Here is a 5,628-nt window from a genome sequence, read left to right as displayed (position 1 = left end):
TGGGTCTTTTGCTCATGGTTTGTGTTATGAATCCTGTTTGTGGTGTTTTTCCAATTTAATGCTGATGTCGTTTACCTCATGTTATTAAACATTTTCTGCTACGCTCAGACTCCGTGCTTGGGAGAGGGGAAGTATTGCCTCTTAGAGGCACCAAGGGGGTGGTATGTAATTGTCCCAGGTCACTGGGTGGGGGCTCGAGCCGGTTTTGCATTGTGTTATTGAAACGGAACCCCTAGACACAGAACCCAACTTAGATGGGCAGAAGGGTTACAACTGTAACCGAGTTACTGTGCTGGCAGGATGTGGGAGTGCAGGAGGTATATCCACAGACAGCTCCTAAAGGGTGTTGTTGCTCCCAGAGGGGAAGGCCTTCCCCTTACCCAGGAAGTAACCCTGAAAGGACAGGCAGGGGACAGGGTGCTTCCTTTCTGCCTGGGGAAAGTGAAAGTGTTTTTGGAGTCAGCAGCAGGAGAGGAGCTGCCTCTGTCCCCTCGCCCAGCAAGAAAATCCTGTGCTGCTCTTACTGAGCTGGGCCTGCACCATCATTCCAGGTAGGGCCATCCTTAGGATTTATGGGGCCCTACACAGTATTATTAAACTGGTGCCCCTATACTCTACTGCAGTGGTCACCAGCCAGTGCCACTGACCCCTGTGTGTCGAGGGGGTATAGCCACCACCCCTGCACGCGGACCCCCAGAACCTCCCCCATTGCTGACACACACTGAGCTTCATAGCCAGCTGACGCTGTTGCAGTGGCTCCAGGCAGGCTTTGTGCTGTCACATGGATGCTGCATCTTGCCAGAGCCCACGGCCTCCTGTAGCCCCAGCCACTCCTGGCTCACCACAGCCCCAGGAAGTACAGGAAGTACCAAGCAGTAATAACAACAACAATAAGATAAGTGTGTGTGTGTGACTGTGTGTTGGAGGACTGTGTGACAGAGTGTGTGTGTGTGTGTGACAATCTGCATTGGGGGACTGTGACTCGTGAGAGGCAGAGTGTATGTGGGTGTGAGAGCCAGTGTGTGGGTGTGTTAGGGAAGTGTGACTATCAAGAGAGGGAAAATTACTTACAACTGTTGAGAATAGGCCACTGCCCCCTTAGCAGTGATCCCCCACTTGGTAAGGCAACTCCCATCTTTTCATGTGCTGTAATATTTATACTGCTTACTGTATTTTTCACTACATGTATCTGATGAAGTGGGTTTTAGCCCACGAAAGCTTATGCCCAATGTGACGAACTGGGACTGTTCTTACTGTGGTCTGTGAATGCTGACAGGGGAGTGTGGCTAGGATAGTCTGCATTGGGGGATGGGAGACTGCCCGAAGGAGCATACCTGAGCGTGTAACATGAGAACCCAGGAAGGGGTTGGAGGCCAGGTGACACCTTGGCCCGGGAAACTGAACAAAGGCTGTGGGAGGGGTCGCTGAAGGCAGAGTGTGGGAAGCGGGCTGGAGAGATGTCTGGGAGGCAGAGATGGCTCTGACCTCCCAAAGCGGGGGGGCTGGGATGCCCTGGGACCCCAAGCTGGACCTAACTGAGGGGGGCCCTGTTGTCTGTGCCTGCAAGACCTGTCTTGGACTGTATTCCTGTCATCCAAATAAACCTTCTGCTTTACTGGCTGGCTGAGAGTCATGGTGAATCGCAGGAAGCCGGGGGTGCAGGGCCCTGAGTTCCCCAATGCTCCGTGACACCCAAATAAATGTGTTAGTCTCTAAGGTGCCACAAGGACTCCTTGTTGTTTTTGCTGATGCAGACTAATATGGCTACCACTCTGAAACCTGTCTACATATTTCAAAGAGAAATGAAGTCAGTGATATTACTACATTCACAGTTCATCTAAATGTTAACATCTCCTTTCATCTCTGAATTAACAGAATACAGTGATAGACAGGAACCATTTGGTTACATTGTCAACCTCTAACAATATATATGTAAACACATGTAGTGCCCCTCTCCACCTGGTTACCTCCTTTAATGCCAATCCGCTTACAGGTTTTGATGGACAGGTCTGGGTTCTTTTGGATCCCACCACCCATTCAGCAGGGTGTATCTTCTTTCTTTCTTTTTCTATGAAATTATTTGGCAGTGCCTCCACCCCCCTCGCTCCTTCTTGGCAGGACTCTTTGGGAATTATCAGTGGGGAAGGAAAAACCCAGCTAAGGGATCTGCTGTCAGGTTACTAGAGGCCAGTTCTCAGGGGGAACCCTGCATGCAGGCCTGGGACTCACCAGCTCCCCACACAGCTAGTCCTGCCCTGGCCAGACAGAGCTCCAGGAATCTAGGTAATCTCCTTGGGAGTTACCCACACAAAAACACAGTTATTATCTACTACTGTGTTTCTAACAGTTGAATCTGGGTCAATTAGCCTGCTAGTTGTGTAACCCTTTCTAGCCCTGTGTCACAGAGACAGCGTTATTTGATTTCTCCAGTCATCAGGATGAGGGATCCCAGGGAGGCTTTGCACATACGGGAATGGAGCTTTCCAGTCACAGCCCCCTATACCCAGCGGTAGCTGGGGAATCACATGGTGCTACCAAAGACATGATTTCCTGATACACACACTCTCTGTCTCTCCCTGTAGCTGTCAGGGGGTCAGGCTGGCCTGTAGAACCGCAGGCTGGTTCCCCAAACCCGAACTCCAGTGGGTTGGAAAGAACTGGCAGAACCTGGCAATGGAGATTGTGACCAACATGACTCAGGACAGGGAGAACCTGTATAGTGACTACATTCATCTGACGAAGTGCGTATTCTTCCACGAAAGCTTATGCTCCAATACGTCTGTTAGTCTATAAGGTGCCACAGGACTCTTTGTCACTTTTTACAGCTCCAGACTAACACGGCTACCCCTCTGATACTTGTATAGTGTTGTGAGTCACGTCACTGTCACAGAAGGAGAACAGAATGGAGACATCAGCTGCATAGTGCGGAATGGTCTGCTGGAAACCGAGCGACAGCCATTCACTTCTCAGGTGAGTCCCCCCGTGCTGAAAGGGTCACCACAGGAGTTAGGGGACCTGAGTCACTTGGGAATTGCACTTGACTTGCGAATTGAAGCTAGACAAATTCAGACTACAAATAAGGTATAGATTTAACAGTGTGGGGAATTAACCAATCGAACAACTGACCTCGGGACATGGTGGATTCTCCATCACTTGGAATCTTTCAATCCAAACTGGGCATCTCTTTCTCTAAGATCCGCTCTAGCAGGAACAGAAGTTCTGGGCTGGATGCAGAGATCGAGTACTGGTCCCCAGCTGGACAGGGCTCCCTATGACTCCAGCCTTTCAGGGCAGCCCCATCTGCTTTTCCTGCACATGCTCTGTCTGACAGGGAGAGTGGATGGGGCTCTGCGCCCTGGAGCTGCACTGAAGGACCAGAGTCAGGAAGAGGCTTGGTCTGGCACGGGGTCAGTACTCCTGGGATGTAGCCTGCCCACTCGCAGAGTCTGGGCCAACGTCCCAAGCAGGGTTCACAGCTCTGCAGCAGGCAAAGACCAGCAACTGCAGCCTCCAACTGGGCTCCTGGCGCCCACGCAGAACCTGAACAGGAGTCACAGCAGCTGCTGGCCCAGTACCTGAGTCCCTGGGCTCTCTGCAGTACCCGGAGCTGGAGAGAGAGAAACCCTAGGAAGTGGGGGAGGGAAGGAAGGGACTTGCCCCCAGAGGTTCAAGTCAAGACTGGGGACATCTGAGGTCTGGCCTGTATTTTTCAAATATAATGTCGCCAACCCTACAACAGATCCAGTTGGTCCCTTGTCCGGGCGGTGGGGTATGAGTCTGGCTGGGGGATGGGTTTACTTTCCTAAAGTCCACAAAACACCTCATGGTTTTATCCTTTGCAGGTGCCATCACAACAGGAGATGCCCAGGGGCTTTTGGTCTGAGCCCGGTGTAACTCGCTCACTTTCCTGCACTCTGTGAGGGCGGCTCTGTCACTGTTCAGACCACCAGCTCTTGGGCTTCAGAGCCAGGCTCCCTTGGAGAACCTCAGAGATGGAGAGAAGGAGCCACAAAGACACTGTCTGCACCAGAAATATCACAGTGTGAGAGGTTCTTCAATCCCACATCACAGCCTGTGACACCCCCCAGCCCCGCTGGGCTGTGTGTTCGTGGTCAGGCTGGGGAGAGCTCACTGCTGGGCAGGGGAAGTGGTGTTTGCGCAGGAGACTCTGCAGATGCTCAGGGTGCTGTCTGCTCGTCCTGCAGTTCCCTTCCTGTGCGGCTGCACAGAGCAGCCAGATTGCGTGTGCAGAGAGTCGCTGAGCAGGAGCCGCTGCTCACAGCACCGACTCTCCTCTCCCTTCCCTCTTCAAAGCAGCAGCTGGTCGCTCTCTAGTCCTCCAGCGTCTGGCTACATCAATATCCCCTGCAGGATGGGGGAGATGGGTCTAATTCTGCCGTGGCTGCCCGGGGGGTTGGGCTGTAGGGAGGGAGGCAGGATTCAGTTCAGGGTCCAGGCCCACCAGAGGGTTGGATGCTCTGTGAGATCAATGAAACCCCCTCAGCCTATTTCCCAGCTTGTGTCTCTGACACTTGCCCTATGTTTTTGGGCCCATCCCAGCCAGGCTCTCCCCACACTGGGACACAAACAGCCCCTGTGCATTGGCTTCCAGGGCCAGAAGGGATGTTAGCTCAGCCAGTCTGACCTGGACAGCCCAGAGACTCCCCACAGCCCCCTGCAATGAGCCAATAGCTCATGTGGACCAAAGCCTCTCCCAGGAAGGCTCCAGCCTAGCTCTGACACCGTCAGGGATGGAGAATCCCCCCTGCCCTGGATGGTTTGTCCCAGGGTTAATCACCTGCCTGGCTAGAAATTGAGGCCTGTTTCTCACTGTCATTTGTCTGGCGTCAGCTGGGCCCAGGCTCCCCAAGGCTCAGCCTGTTCCCAGCGTTAGAGGGGGGAGGGACGTGATGGGGAGGGTTTGTGGGAGGTGGGAGCTTTGGGTGAATAGCCCCAAGTCACTGGAGCCCTGGGCTGTGGGCTCAGCTCTGGCGTAGCATTGTCAGCCCTAGAGCTCAGAACCTGTCGCCAAGGGGGGCTGGACAGGTAGAGCGAGGGAGCGGCAGAGGGGATGGAGCCCAGGTCTCCGAACACCTGGGGACTGGACGGTGCCATATCCCTGGAGTCAGGAGCATGTGGCCCTGAGGTGACAGCTGAGACCTCCTCGGGCAACATGTGGCCACAGCCACCTTAAGCAGCAGAGCAGGGAATGACTGTGGATTATTTGCTCCTGACCCCATCAGGAGCAGAAGCCCCTGGACTGTTTGCATCCCTCTTGGTTCCTCTTGGGTTTTCTGAACCCAAAGCTGTGGTAACAACTGTTTCTCTCTAGGCAGTGTCAGGAATAAATCAATAGAGACACAGCTCCTCTGTCGGATAAATGATTAGCACAAACAAGAGTGCTTTTACCTAAAACTACCTTTTTATTTGGTCTCAAACACACACACATATGTGCTGTAGCAGGAGATTTCAGAGCATCCCAAAACATTACATTTACCGAAAGTCTGAGATGGTTTTGAGTAATCAACAGCCAGGCTTCCAGGGACCCTCCTTCCATCCAGCTGCTGAGGAGTTTAGATGTCAGCTCCTTGCCCGAAGAAAAGCTTGCTCAAACAGCTCCGGGGTATT

At 53.1% G+C, this 5,628-nt stretch overlaps 1 long non-coding RNA gene across 1 annotated transcript; it reads left to right on the top strand.

The window, feature by feature from the left end:
* The first annotated feature begins 437 nt into the window (after positions 1 to 437).
* On the top strand, positions 438 to 5,316 carry LOC117870360. The gene is made up of 3 exons (XR_004643969.1): positions 438 to 551; positions 2,583 to 2,970; positions 3,843 to 5,316. It is a non-coding gene; the product is annotated as an uncharacterized LOC117870360 (long non-coding RNA).
* Positions 5,317 to 5,628: the final 312 nt, after the last annotated feature.

This window comes from Trachemys scripta, unplaced genomic scaffold (assembly GCF_013100865.1).
Source record: "Trachemys scripta elegans isolate TJP31775 unplaced genomic scaffold, CAS_Tse_1.0 scaffold_26, whole genome shotgun sequence".
NCBI classification, from domain to species: domain Eukaryota; kingdom Metazoa; phylum Chordata; order Testudines; family Emydidae; genus Trachemys; species Trachemys scripta.
Note: the sequence above shows the minus strand (reverse complement) of the source record. Positions and strands in the feature narration are given on the sequence as shown.